The sequence below is a fragment of the Molossus molossus genome, unplaced genomic scaffold (genome assembly GCF_014108415.1).
Source record: "Molossus molossus isolate mMolMol1 unplaced genomic scaffold, mMolMol1.p scaffold_m16_p_17, whole genome shotgun sequence".
In the NCBI taxonomy this organism is placed as follows: Eukaryota; Metazoa; Chordata; class Mammalia; order Chiroptera; family Molossidae; genus Molossus; species Molossus molossus.
Genome location: NW_023425352.1, coordinates 65,947,105 through 65,962,791, shown reverse-complemented (window position 1 = coordinate 65,962,791; position 15,687 = coordinate 65,947,105).

The following is a 15,687-nucleotide window of genomic DNA, read 5'->3' as shown; positions in this document are numbered from 1 at the left end:
AGGCAATGTTCAGGCCCATGGCAGTGGCTCAGTGGGGTATTGCAGGACACGGTGCTTCATATATACATACACACACACACACACACACACACACACACACACATATATAATTTCAGCTATAGAGTTTTGTTGTTGTTTTCTTAATTTATTTATTTTTGTTACAGATGTTTCTCCTTTTTCCTCCATTGACACCCTCCTCTCATTCCTGGCCCATCCCCCCACAGCATCGTTGTCTATGTCCATCGGTTATGCTTATGTGCATAAGTTATTTGGTTTATCCCTTTCTTCCCCCCCTCCTCTGAGGTTTGTCAGTCTGAACCCTACTTCTATGTCTCTGGGTCTATTTTGTTCATCAGCTTATTTTGTCCATTATATTCCACAAATAAGTGAGATCATGTGGTACTTGTCTTTCTCTGGTTGGCTTATTTGGCTTAGCATAATACTCTCCAGGTCCCTCCATATCATCTCAAAGATAAGAGATCTTTCTTTCTTACAGCTACATAGTATTCCATAGTGTATATGTACCACAGCTTTTTTATCTACTTATCTATTTATGGACACTCAGGCTGTTTGCAGATCTTAGCAATTGTAAATAGTGCTGCTATGAACATGGGGGTACACATATTCTTTCCAATTGGAGTTTCAGGCTTCTTAGAATATATTCCTAGAAGCAGGATCACAGGGTCAAATGGCAGTTCAATTTTTATTTTTTAGAAGAAACACCATACTGTTTTCCACAGTGGCTGCACCAGTCTGCATTCCCACCAGCAGTGTACTAGAGTCCCCTTTTCTCCACACCCTCGCCAACACTTGTTGTTTGATGATTTGTTCATGGCAGCCATTCTGGCAGGTGTGAGCTGATACGATAGAGTGCTTCCTCCTGAAATCAGAGAAAGTTATCAAAGAAATCTGTACTAAGTCATGAATTGCATAGGGAATGTGCCCTGATCCAGACAGATTTGCCTAAATGAAAGTACCTGCTAGAGACTGTAAAGGTTTATTTTTTATTGAATATGTTGGTTAATAAAAATTACATAGGTTTTAGGTATATAACTCTATAATACAATATCTGTATATTGTATTGTTTGTTCACCACCCCAAGTCAAGTCTCCTTCCATCATTATTTATCCCTTTACCCTTTACCCCCTTCTACCTTCCCCCCACCCCCCTATTCCCTCTGGTAATCACCATACTGTTATCGGTGTCTATGGTTTTTCTTTTTTCTTTTTTTCTTAATCCCTTCACCTTTTTCACACAGACCCTCAACCCCCCTCCCCTCCCCCTATATCTATGAGTCGGTTTCTATTTGGTTTGCTAGGTTATTTTGTTCATTAGATTCCACGTGTAAGTAAAATTATATGGTACTTGTCTTTCTCTGACTGGCTTATAAAAAGTTTCCACAGCTGTTTCAGAAAGGCTACAGGTTTGCTCTGGGGCTCTTGCACCTGCACTGTTTCTCCTAAGAATTTTCCACTTGTAAGGCAAACAAGATGAAAGATAACTATAATTTTTCATTTTCTTTTTCAAAATTAATTTACTTTTCAATTTCAATTAACATTCAATAATATATTAGTTTCAGCTGTATAGCATAGTGGTTAGACATTTATAAAACTTACAAAGTAACTTCCCCTGAAAGTCTAGTACCCACCTGACACCATGTATAGGTATTACAATATTTTTTACCATATTCCCTAAGCTCTCCTGTACATCCCCACAACCGTTTTATAACTTCCAATTTGCACTTCTTAATCCCTTTACTTTTCCACCAAGCCCCCTAATTCCTCTCCCATCTGGCAACCATCAGTTTGTTCTCTGTATCTGTGAGTCTGTTTCTCTCTTGCTTACTTGTTTATTTTGTTTTTTAGATTCTATATATAAGTAAAATCATATGATATTTGTCTTTCTCAGTCTAACTTTTTTCATTTAGCAAAATACCTTTCAGGTCCATCCATGTTGTCACAAATATTAAGACTTCATTCTTTTGTATGTCTAAGTGATATTCCAATGTATATATGTACCACTCCTTTATCCACTCATCTTTTGATTAGAGTGTTTACTATATTTAAATTTAAAATAATTATTTACAAGTATATAGTTATTGCCATTTTAGTAATTGTTTTCTGACCTTGTTTTTGTAGTTCTTCATTATTCCTTTCTTATTCTCTGACTCTCTTCTCTCACATGTTGTTGACTTGCTGTGGTGTTGTGTTTGGATTACTTTCTCTTTATTTCTTGTATATCTCTTGTAGATTTTTGGTTTTTAGTTACCATGTGGTTCATGTACAACAATCTATCTTTATAGCAGTCTATTTTAAGTTGATGATCACTTAAGTTCAAACACATTCTATAATCAATACCTTTTTTACTCACCTCTTCATGTTTATGTTTTTGTCATTTTTTATGTCTTGTGCATTTGTGTTTGTGTTTATCACTTAATTTCCTGTTGTAATTAAACATGATCATCTTACTGTTGCCTTTTAACCTTTTACTAGCTTTAGTGTTGGTTGATTCACAGCTTTCATTATGTTTGCTTTTGTCAATGAGAATTTTTTTATAGTATTTTATTCATATTTTTATTTCTTTTTCTGCTTCTTCTTAAAGAAATCCTCTTAACACTTCCTATATTACTGGTTTGGTGATGATGACCCCTTCAGCTTTTTCTTGTCTGGGAAGTTCTTTATCTCTCCTTTGATTCTAGAGGATAGCCTTGCTGGGTAGAGAAATCTTGATTGTAGGTCCTTGCTTTTAATCACTTTGAATATTTCATGCCATTCCCTCTGGTCTATAAAGTTTCTGTGGAGAAATAACTGACAGTCTTATGGGAGCTCCCTTTTAGATAACTGCTTTTCTCTTGCTGCTTTTAATATTCTCTCTTTGTCTTTAACATTTTCTCTTTGGCATTTAACATTGTCTCTTTGGCATTTTAATTTTGATGTGTCTTGGCATGGGCCTCTTTGGGTTCATCTTATTTGGGACTCTGCTCTCTGGACTTGTATGTTTGTTTCCTTTACTAGGTTAGGGACATTTTCAGGCATTATTCTTTTCAAATATGTTTTCAATTTCTTGCTCTCTCTATTCTTTTTCTGGTACCCCTATGATACAAATGTTTTTAGACTTGATATTGTCCTAGATGTCCCTTAATCTATCCTAATTTTTTTATTCTTTTTTTTCTTTTTGCTGTTCTGATTAGGTGTTTTCTGTTACCTTGTCTGCCAAATTGCTGATTTAGACTTCTGCTTTGTCTAATCTGCTATTGAGTCCATCTAATGCATTATTCATTTTAGTTCTTGTATTCATTTTTTGACTGGTGCTTTTTTGCCTGTTTTCCATCACCTTTTTAATGTTTCCTGACAATTTGTTTTGTTTTTAATCCTCACTTGAGGACATTTTTGCATTCATCTTCAAATAGAGCAGAAGGGAGAGAGGGGGAAGAGAAAGAGAAACATTGATGTGAGAGAGACACATCAAGTGGTTGCCACCCACACGACCCCAACCAGGGCCTGGGACAAACCTCAACCAAGGTACATTCCCTTAGCAGGAATCGGTCCCAAGACTCTCTGGTCCATGGGCCAACACTCCAACTGCTGAGCCAAACCGACCAGAGCATACCTATCTGTTTCTTGAAGCTCTTACTGAGATAATCCATTACTTTTCTAAATTCATTGAGTATCCTTATAATGAATATTTTAAATCTGCATCTGGTAGATTGTTTGACTTATTTTGTTTAGTTCTTTTGCTGGAGTTTTGCTATGTTCTTTCATTTGGGGCATGTTTATTTGTTTCCTCAGTTTGAATGACTTTCTGTGTTTGTTCCTATATATTAGGTAGATCTGCTAAATCTCCTAGTCTTGGCAGGGTGACCTTATGTATTAGGTGTCCTCAGGACCCAGTGGTGCAGTCTCCCTGTTCACTTGAGCCAAGTGATCCAGGGGTGTCCCTTGTGTGGTTTGTGTGTGCCCTTCTGTTGTAATTGAGCCTTAATTGCTATTGGTAAATCAGTGGATGGAAATGACCCTCATGCTGACTGGCTGTGAGGACTGGCTATGACTTTAGCATATGAACTGTTTTTTGGGAGCTGACCTCATGGAGCAGGATTTGCATTAGCAAGGCCCATGTGTTTGCCAAGTCTACCCTTTGGATGTGTCGTTTGTAGCACTACTTGGCTGGTGCTCTGGTGTGGTCTGAAGCTGGCCACCTGGTGTGTTAGTGCAGGCCGAGATCAGCCACTGCCTGTGTCTCACCTGGGACCACCTGGTAGGAACTACAAAGTGACTTTTGACTGGTAGCTTTCTGTGCTGGTCTTGAAGGCACCTGAAAGTCATTATGCTGTTAACTAAGGTTGACTGCCACTAGTGCTGGACTTGAGGTCACTTAGTAAAAGGTACAGGGCATGCTAAAGCCAGCCACTTCTTGTTTGGAGTTTCTGGACCTTTGACAGACTTTAGGAATGTCCACAGCACAAGCCCAGGCTGACCCCTTGTGTGGGTTAGCCTCTGAAAATGGTTCCAGCTGGGTGCATAAATTAAGTGGAGTGGGGTCTCAGAAAATTACCAGGGTGGGGCAAGGGCAGTGTGAGCCAAGTTAATGGAGACTCATACTTAGTGCCCGCCTATGCCTGCAAATTGTATGAGGGTAGGGCTCAACAAAAGCACAGTGGAGTTTGCAGGCATCCCCTAGAGAAAGCTGCTCCTCCAGCCCTCACTCTGAAGCCAGAAAATTCAGTTTCTCCCCATATGTCCCCATTGCCTTTTGAACTGCTGTCCCTTTGCTGGAGCTTAGGATGAGTGCTTGTGAGCAAGTCTGTGTGTGGGCCCTTTAAGAAGATGCCTGACACTCAAGCAGTCCTCTGACTGAGTTCCTGCTGGATTTCTCTGCCAGCTGTTGTGGCAAATTCTCTTTCTAGCACTGGTGTTCCAAGCTGGGGAGCCCAGTGTGGGGCCGGTACCCCGCGCTCTATAGCGGAGACCTCTGCAGCTGAGATTCTGAATCACCACATGTGAGTGTAGGACCAGCCTATTTTGCATTCTTTTTTCTCCTACTAGTCTTGATGTGGCTTCTTCTTTATATTCTTAGTTATAGGAGTTCTGTTAGGCTAGTCTTCAGGTCGTTCTCAAGAGTGGTTACTCTATAATTTAGTAATAATGCTAATGTAATCATGGGAGGAGGTGAGCACAACATGTATCTACTCTATCTTCCTGACTGGAAGCTCTGTAAATTTTTTTTTTCATTTTTTTTATCCTCACCTGAGGATATATTTTTTCTATTTATTGTCAGAGAGAGTAGGAGGGAAGTGGGAGAGAGAGAGAGAGAGAAACATCGATGTGAAAGAGAGACATTGATTGGTTGCCTCTCTCGTGACCCTGACCAGGGCTGGGGACAAACTATAACCAAGGTACATGCCCTTGACCAGAATCAAACCTGTGACTCTTTGTTCTGTGGTCCGACACTCTAACCACTGAGCAAAACTGGCCAGAGATGTAAAGTTTATTAAACTAATTTATGACAAAAAAGAATTGGTGAAACAGAAATTCATGAGGTTATGTTATTTGAGTAAGATATATGCCAAGTAATAAATTTAATTTTATGTCCCAAAGTATTAGCTATGTTTCTTTTAGCATAGTATCATTTTAATATTATATTCTCTATTTTTAAAAATATTTTTGAAAGTGAAGCTATCAATACATGTATACATATGCACAGCTAGATAAACTGTATGTTTAAGAATAATTTCTAGCTATGGCCAGGTGGGTCAGTTGATTGGAGCATCATTGTGAACACCAAAAGGTTGCAGGTTTGATTCCCAGTCAGGACACATACCTAGGTTGCAGGTTCAATCCTTGGATGGGGCATGTACAAGAGGTAGCCAATGTCTCTCTCTGTCTCTCTCTCTCTCTCTTTCTCCTTTTTTAAAATCAATAAACATGCCCTGTCAGTGTGGCTCAGTGGATTGAGCATTGTCCCATGGACTAAGAGGTCCTGGTTCGATTCCTGGTCAGGGCACATGCCTGGCTTGCAGGCTTCATCCCAATCAGGGGATGTGCAGGAGGCATCCTATTGATGTTTCTCACATTGATGTTTCTATCTCTCTCTCCTTCTCCCTTCCTCTCTCTTTCAAAGCAATAAAGAAAAAAAAAATGTTTAAATAGAAAATAAATAAATGAAATCAATAAACATATCCTCAGGTGGGGATTAAAAAATAAATAGATAAATAAATAAATGATTTTTGTAAATACTTCCCAAATGCTTAGAATAATGATACTATATGAATAAGTCATTATTTATTGTATATAGTAACAAAAATATATTATTTGCATTTGTTTAAGATTGTTTCTACCAGTAACAAAGACCCACCAATGCTGTCTTATCTATTTGCAGTACAAATCAATGTGCAGCCTTGGTTGGTTTTGCTCAATGGTTAGAGCATCGGTCTATGGACCAATGAGTCACAGGTTCAATTCTGATCAAGGGCACATGCCTCAGTTGTGGTTCATCTCTAGCCCTGGTGTCATGTGGGAGGCAACCAGTCAATATGTCTCTCCCATGTCGATGTTTCTCTCTCTCCCTCCCTCCCACTCTATCTGATGATAAATGGAAAAATATCTTCAGGTGAGGATTAACAATAAAAAGCAATGTGCAGGAAGCAGCCCACAGCTAAAATGAAGTTCACCAAGTCCCACCTGTCATCCTGACCCACTATCCTTAGCATAAGGCCTCTGTACCATAGCTACAGGATGGCTGCTGCACTCCCAGGCACTGTGTACCATTCCAACATGGAAGAAGGATGATGAAGGTGAAGTGAAGGACAGAGGGCCAGAGGCACAAGCCAACGTTGTTGGATCATCAGAAATAATTCGGTTTTACTTTAAGCTCAACCTAGCAACTTCTGTTTCTATCTAAGCAGCCATAAATAGATCACATGTCCACCCATAGCTGTTAGGGCATCTGTAGAGTAGAATACCAGGGTTCTATTAGTAAGAACATAGAGGAGAATGGATATTGAGGAAGCAACTGGCTCTTTCTGCCACTGTGGCATAATTTTTATTATGTGGTAGAACCTTAAATTGCATGGTACAAGTTACTATTGCTCTTGATTTCTCCTATTTCAGGGACACAAGAAAGATACTTCCACACTCCTTGAAGTTAGGCACAGCCACATGCCTACTTGCAGCTAATGAAGTGTGAGCAGAAGCGGTGTGTGCGGCACCCTGGCAAAGCACTGAGCTGCAGCGTTTGACCTGAAGCCCTTCTTTGTTGCAGCAACAGGAAGGAAGAGTCCAGAAGTAGTGGAGTCCAAGCGGTCACTGTGAGCAGGGCTCTCCGACAACCCACGTGCAACATGGAGTACTCAGCAAACCTTTGCTCTCTTGAGCCACTCAAATCTGGGGTTGGTTGTTATCTAGCCTATCCTGACTGGCTGCTACTCTCAATAAAATATGTGTTGTTTGTTTAATTAGTTGGTGGGAATATATTGAAATGTAGTGTCATTTAACAAACCAGTAACATTTCCTTTAAATATAAAGAGTTAAGAAATTAGATGATCAACTGATTTTTGTTTTTCATTTTCCATTTTTATTAACTTGTTTTTGTTACAGATATTTCTCCTACTTCCTAGAATAATAGTTTGAATGCAGTGATAATCTGTAGGGATATAGAAAAAATAAAAAGCATATATTCTTTGAAGAGTTAAATTGGTTCTTTGAACAGAATGTGGAGGGAAATGACCCCATTAGGGAAGGTCTATATGGCCCTGGCTGGTTTGGCTTAGCAGTTAGAGCATCGGCCGGCGGTCCAGAGAGACCCAGGTTTGGTTCCTACTAAGGGCATGTACCTCGGATGCAGTTTGTCCCGGGCCCCTGGTTGGTCGTGCGGGTGGCAGCCACTCGATGTGTCCCTCAATGTGTCCCTTTCACATCGATGTTTCTCTCTCTCTCTTCCTCTCTCTCTCTCTCTCTCTCCCTCCCTCCCTCCCTCCCACTCTATCTGAACAGAAAATGGAAAAATGTCCTCGGGTGAGAATTTTTAAAAAAAGAAAGAAAAAAAGGAAGGTCTATATGGATGGGGGACAGTTATTCAAGACAGTTATTCCTCCATCCTAATAAGCACTAACAAAATAATTTTTTTACTGTACACTTTGAAATAATTTCAGACTTACAAGAATGTTGCCCCACAATACAAAGAATTCCCCTTGACTTCACTCAATGCCACACTCTCCTGCTTTCCTTCTATGATCTGGAAACTTCTCTTCCTTCCTGGCATGCTCATCCTCCTCTACTTAAACTCGAAACGTTGGAGCTCCTCAAGGCCCCTCTTCCATCTACACCCTTTACGCAGTGTGCACCTGTGGCTTGTTACCACGCATGGCACCCAGGTCATGACTTGAGCCAGACCACTCTTCTGGTCTCCACATTTTTGTCGGCATCTTCTCTTTGCTATGCCCAGTAATATTCAATTGTCTACAGAATATTGACTCTTAAATGTACCTCAAACTTAAGTCCTAAACAGAACTTATTTTCCCACCCTAACCACACCTGGTCTTCCTGTCTTCTGGTGTTTCTATTTCACTGAATTTTACTATAATTCACCAAGTACTGCCAGCCAGACACTTTGTGGCCCTAATTGACACCCGTCCAACTCATCTTTCATATCCCAGGTCTAATACCCCTTTCCTCAGGAAGCCTTCCCTGACCTCCCTGCTGGTGGCTCTCCTAGAACTGCTCACCTAGCTTTCACTGCACTTATCACAATTATGATTTTATCATTTGTAAGGACAATGAAGTGTCCCCTCAGCTAGACCGTGAGCTTTGTGAGAGAAGTACTCTCTGTCCTGTGTGGTATCCTCACTTCCTAACTCATTGTTTCAGAGGGTCAGTACTCAGCACATATTAATTGAATGAACACGTGAAGGGAGTCCTCATCTCCTTGGTGGATCACGTAAGGGAGGGAAGATCAGTTTATGTCCCTCTCACTGAATCACCCCAGAGTATCCTCAAGAGATTTCATAAGGTCAGACAGACCCAACCTCTCTAGTTCAAGCCAAAACTCTTCTTTGCATTACAATATTCCAGAAATTGAGGTCCACATATTTAGTAAATGACAGAAAAAACTCATTCTTGTTCATGCTGATAGTGGGCATAGCACAGCATGCACACACTTGAAAGAACATCACAGGAGGAAGATAAGCACATTCAAAGGCCCTGAGGCAGGAAGGTGTATTGAGGAAGCGCAGGCTGTCAGGGTCAGGAATGGAGTGAGTGGGGCAAAGGCTTTTCCTCTGGGAAGGAAAGCCGGTGGAGGTGCTCCAGCAGAGCAGCAGCGTGGCCCAACTCACATTTTAAAAGAATCACTATAGCTACTAAATAAAGACTAAACTGTAGGGGGTGGAGGGCAAAGGAAAAATCAGGGAACCACATGCTACTGCCTATTGTTCCCCACTTTCTGGTCTGCAGCTGTTGTAAGTTGTTTCCTTGGATGGATATAGAAAGAGACGGTTAGTGGGAGAATGGCATACAAGAAAGAGGTCAGGCCCTGGCCAGTTTGGTTCAGGGTTTGGAGTGTTGACCCTTGGGCCAAAGAGTCTCAGGTTCAATTCCCAGTCAAGAGAATGTACCTCAGTTGCGGGTTCAATCTCCGGCCCTAATAGATGTGTTTCTCTCACATCCATGTTTCTCTTTCTCTCCTCCCCTTTCTTCCACTCTATCAAAACAAAATCAATGGAAAAATATCCTCAGGTGAGGATTTTAAAAAAAGAAAGAGGTCAGTAAATGATGAGGGTGGTGGTTCTCTCGTTAACATAGAGTAGCCCCCTTGGAGGACATGACAGGCTTAATCATGGCCTGGGCTTCTGAGCCAAGGACATTCCCAAAGAGTGGAAAGTAGTGTGTCCCTTGCTCTGTCTCAGGCTGGAAGAGAGCAATGGTTCTTATGACAATATTATTGATTATGTTCCTTGTCGTTTACATCCCCATAACTGTTTTGTAACTTCCAGTTTGTATTTATTAATCCCTTCATCTTTTTCACCCAGGTCAGTGTGGCTGTCCCCCTAGGATGCCCTTAAGAACTCACCGGAGCTCAGACATATGGCTGCACAGACAACCACACAGAACAGTGAGTGTGAAGGAGATGTGCAGGCCCTACGGCACCTCAGCCTTCGAAGCTGCCGTCCTTCTCAGTCTGTCTGGGCTCAGAATCCTACCAGCCTTTGTATATGATTCTTGGGTCAGCACTTTAGGGCTTCAAATTTGTGGAAATCTGTCCATGATTCTGAAAATCAGTTGAATGGCCATGGTGAAGGGCATAGCCTTAGAATGGAGGAGGAGTTAAACAAAGCACCCATCCTGCCCCTTGCTAACTGGTGATCTGTGGCAGACATGGGCGTCCAGATGGGGTCAATGTCCCTCTCTGTAAAATGGGTCATTTACACTGCCAACCTCAGTGAACTGTCGGAAGCACCTAGCATGACATATGACATGGAAAACATACTCTATGAGAGTCTGTTATTGTCCAATGTTTTTCTCTTTCTTCGTAGGTATGTTCATGAAAAGGGAAGTATGTATTTGGAACTCTTACTGGTTGCCATTTTTCCATGTAAATAAAAAATATATTTTTTAATCATGTGGAGGTAATCCCTTCTCCTGGTCCCCTCCCTCATTTTTTCAGTTGGTTTCATATGTAGGTTTTTTCACATTAAGTATCTTAAAAAGTCAGGGAGGTTCCGGGTTGAGAATCTGATGCTCTTCCGGGGAAGGTGTGGAAGCCCACTGGTGAAAGGCGACTCACATCAGCGGAACCTGCACTCTCCACCCACTCAGGAGGGGTGGACAACACCCTCATGATAAGCTGAACATCTGGTAACTTGGAAACTTAAACTCAATTTCAGGTCTGCTGCACTTTGAGGAAATCCAGACTACTTGCATGCGAACGGGTATGTCCAGTTGGCTGCAGGTGGGATGGGGTGAAGGCAGGTTGGGCCCCTGGAAATAAACAAATGAGAAGCAGACCACAGTGTCCTTGGGGACTCACAGTGGAAAGTCAGCACCAGGAGGCAGAGGCCTGGGTGCTCATGGCCTAGGCCAGTGCCAGTATGCCTAAGTGCTCAATAAAGACTGTTTGGTGGCCCTGGCCGGTTTGGCTCAGCGGTTAGAGCGTTGGCCTGCGGTCCAGAGAGACCCAGGTTCGGTTCCCGCTAAGGGCATGTACCTTGGCTGCAGTTTGTCCCCGGCCCTGGTTGGGTCGTGCGGGTGGCGGCCACTCGATGTGTCCCTTTCACGTCGATGTTTCTCTCTCTTCCTCTCTCTCCTTCCTGCTCTATCTGAGTAAAAAAATGTCCTCGGGTGAGGATAAAAAACAACAACAAAAAACAAGACTGTTTGGTGGTAATGTTGACTATAAAGCAGTCAATGTGGTCTCCACAGCAACTCGCATGACAGATTTAGGGACTGAAGTCAGCTAGCTATGACAATTATTGATCCCTTTGTGCAGGTAGGAAACAAAGCCCAATGCTTGGTTGAGAAGAGGGAGGGGCACTGAATTCTGACTTGCTGCAAATATCCTGGGGGCAGTGACCTCTGCTCCCCCACCACCACCACCACCTGGATCCCAGCACTGGAGGATTTGACTAATTAGCATCTGGCACTTGTCTGGAAAGAGCTGCGTGGTAGCAGCGAGGAAACCGCCCAGCACATGCCCCACTCCTCATTCCATGGCCCAGAAAGCCTCAGTTTAATTAGGGTGCCAGAAGAATTAGTTTTATATATATTTTAACTCCCTTCTGGCCCCAATCATGCTTGCTGAAAGTTCTGCACTCTCCCTCACACTCCCACCACCTCAACAACAACTGCGCTCCAATTAAAGTTACTGTTCCCTGAAGAGTCAGGTCCATCCGCTCCAGGCACACGCACGCTGGCCTCACAGGGCGCAGGCTCCTCCCACACCTGCAACCCCTCTCTTTGGGCAACCAACAACTGTAGTTGCTTCTGTACACCAGTAGTGAATTTAGTGTGGTCTGCTGTTTTCTCAACTTTATAATGTTCAGGTAGTTCCAAAAGGTTTTTACATCACTTCACGGGTTCCTGGGACTGTTAGAAGGCAATTTAGACACTTCAAATGATGGATTCGGTTCAGACACATTTTAGTCTTGGGGATAATCAACTCTATAAATTGTGGAATAAAGAGCTTAGTCCATAGAACTGTACAAAGAGTGAACCTTAATATACACTCTGGACTTTAATTATAATAAGGTATCAATATTGGTTCATCAATTGTAACAAATGTATCACACTAATGAAAGATGTTAATAATGGGGAAAATTGGGTAGGGAAAGCATATTATCTACTCATTTTAGTAAGCCTAAAACTGCTTTAAAAATAAAGTCTGCTAGTATGCATGACCACTGGACATAGACAACAAAGCTGGGGATGGGGCAGGGGGATGGGGAGGAGGGTGTCAATGGGGGAAAAAGGAGAAACATCTGCAACAAAAACAAATAAATAAATAATAACAATAAAATAAAGTCTGCTAACTAAAAAATAATAATATGAGCAAGAAGAATAGATAGAGACATTGGTGAAACAAGATTAGCCAATAGTTGCTAAATTTTGAAGCTGAGTGAGGGGTCCATGGATGGAGGTTTATTATATTATTCTATGTTCACAATGAAAACTTTTCTAATCTTATGTTATTTCAATAAGTTATCTTTTCTCATTATAAAAATAATTGAAGCATACTTTACACATCTGAAAAATATAAAGTACTTAAAATGGTGTCACACAAAGTATCTACCATAACATTTTGACATGGACATATATACAAATAAGAAAACTAGGATCATACTGAATAAGAAATTTTGGATCCTACATTTTTTGTAACTTAGTATTGCACCATTAATATCTTCCCATATCTTAAAATAGCCCCAAAAACAAACTTTCTTTTTAAATAGTTGCAATAAGATCCCATGGCTATACTATCAAGTATAGAAATTAAATACCCACCTGAATGGCCCTCGTTCCATCTGGTTGAGATTGTCAGAGGTGTGAAATATACAATGCACACACAGTCCTGCCAAAGAACAGCCTGACAGTTAGCAAGCAATTTGGCCTCAGTCCCCAGCTGGTGGTGAATTTCTCACACTTTCAGTTCTTAATGCACCTCAAAGCTATTTAACAGAATAGAAGAGGCACTTTTCTTCTTCAGAATGTACACAGTCTCAGATGGCTTTTCTATTTACAAAACAAAAGTGGGGCCGGATTACAGTGTTTGAGCCCTGCCGAGTGTGCAGTCACTCTCCTAGGACTGACAGCCAGCACTTGTCCAGGGTGCCCATAAATAAAGGCAATTCCTGGCACCCACTGAAATCCTTGATCCTTCCCTCCTGCTGAAGAAAGCACCTCAGAGGGAAAATGAGGAAAAATGAAGCTATTACAACAAAATTCATTTAGAAACTGTAGCTAGTCCTTGCAATCAAGCTTACCCCCAACTGTGACCATGCACAACCACCAAGAGGTGTGGCCCATTGGCTCTCGGTAGGCTCCACTAGCTCACAGCTAGACCAAGGGACAGGTCTTCTCAGATAGTCACACCTATGTCATGGCATAGAAAATCCAGGTTAAAGTAAGACTGCAATGGGACCAGTCGAGTAGACTGGCCAGCAGGTGTAATATTTGACTTCTGGGTCAGACCCGGAAGAAGAAGGTTGTTACACACGAGACAGTTCTTTCTGAGTCTGAGCAGATAGGCTGAGCTCACCCGTCCTTTGTCAAAGGTATTGTGTTCCACAAAGTGAGAGATAAAAGGCTTTAAGCATTAAATCTGAGAAAATGATTTCTAAAATCTCACTCTCAGGGCCTCTATCTTAAAGAGTTTAACTAATCAGACTATCATTTAACTATAAGATGCACTGTGATGCAAACATCAAGAAGTAAAATGAGTGCTTGGGAGGGACCCACACTGTCAGAAACCCTCCTGATGCATAAGACCTGAGAAGCCTTAGCTGTCATTTGACCTCCCATGTGTCTGAATCAAGGGTAATCTTTCAGGTCAACTCATTCAGAAAAGGCTATCTACTGATTGAATTCTTGAGAATCACTGAGTCGTGAATTTTAGTGAGGTGCCCACCCTTGTGAACTGCCCCATGTAAGGAATCTCCTGGACATCCCTAGGGCCACATTGTTGGGCAACAGATGGATCAGCCAGATTCAAGTGGTAGGTTCAGAGGGACTGAGGGCAGCTGCTTTCAAAGGATAGGCAGTCAACCATGTTTTGAGAGAAGAGAAAATGCTTCCATCAAGAGAAATAACTCGTCCTGGCCCAGAGAAAACAGAGAGATGACAATGGGAAGAGCACTCCTACAATACAGGGAGCTATGGATAGAACATGAAGACTGAATACTCCTCTGGGACCCTCATCTTCTCAGCACTTCTCTACACATTTAAGAAATAGGTCCCTTCATCACTAACACTGCAATTTAACTAGGCCCGTGTCATGTATAAGAATCTCAGGTTCTCTTGGCACCGAGGCCTGTGGAAGTAACGCCAGCTCCCACCAGCTCTTTCTGGGGCCTGAGGAGGAACAAAGGAACTCAAAATTATTAGCCTGGCCCAAAAGAAATTCAATAGAAAGCTTAGAATAAAATGATAGCTACAGAGACAAAGGGAGAAATACTGCCAGCATTTTGGCTGCAGAACCACAGTGCACCTTTCCAAGGACTGTCTGCTCCTGTTCACTTGGCTCCTCACATAAGGCTATATAATGGGGGTGATATTCCTGAATCCCCTAGACTCTAGAATTTTGAATGTTTCTCTCTTGAGAAAGAGATGATCGGAATGTGATTCCAGAGGGCACTATGGGTTAGCCAGCTTCACAGGAAAACACCACCAATATCCTGACAACATTCTTTAAAGGATGGGTTTCTGAGAATCAGGATAAGGAGAAGGTTGCCACAGCAATAAATCACTGCTGTTGTCCAAATGACCACAGTAAAAACAAACTGAAATATATCATGTAAAGGAGACTTCTGGTCAAGATGGCGGTGTAGGTAAACACGGTATTGCCTCCTCCCACAACCACATCAAAATTACAACTAAACTATAACACAACCATCATTCAGAACCACCTCAAATCAAGCTGAATAGAAATCCTACCACTATGAAATTAAAGAAGCAGCCACTTCAAGACTGGTAGGAGGGTTGGAGGCGGACGGGCTGGTCCTACACTCACATGTGGCGGATAAAAATCAGGAGGACACCTCATCTGGGAAGGTCCTCCCTGAGGAGTGAGGGGTCCTCGTCCCACACCAGTCACCTAGCTCAGGGTTCCACTGCCAGGAAGAGAAGTCCCCATAGCCTCTGGCTAGAACAAGCAGTAAAACTGAGTCTGAGGCTGAGGCTGCTGGAGCCCCAGATACTTCCTCTTAAAGGGCCCCGAGCACAGACTTGCTCAAAGACATACTCAGACTTCCTTCCTCCAAGCTCAGAGGGGAGGCAGCTTGAAAGGCACCAGAAATATACAGGGAAGAACTGAATTGTTTGGCTTCAGGACCAGGGCTGGAGAGGCAGCATTCTCTCAGACAGACATGCTGACAGAGGCATTTGTTCCTTAGGTGAGACCTTCCCCCACCAGATGGCCACCATATCTGGGACTCCAGCAAACTGGCTCGCACTGTTTGCCCCACCCTGGTGATTCCCTGAAGCTCCG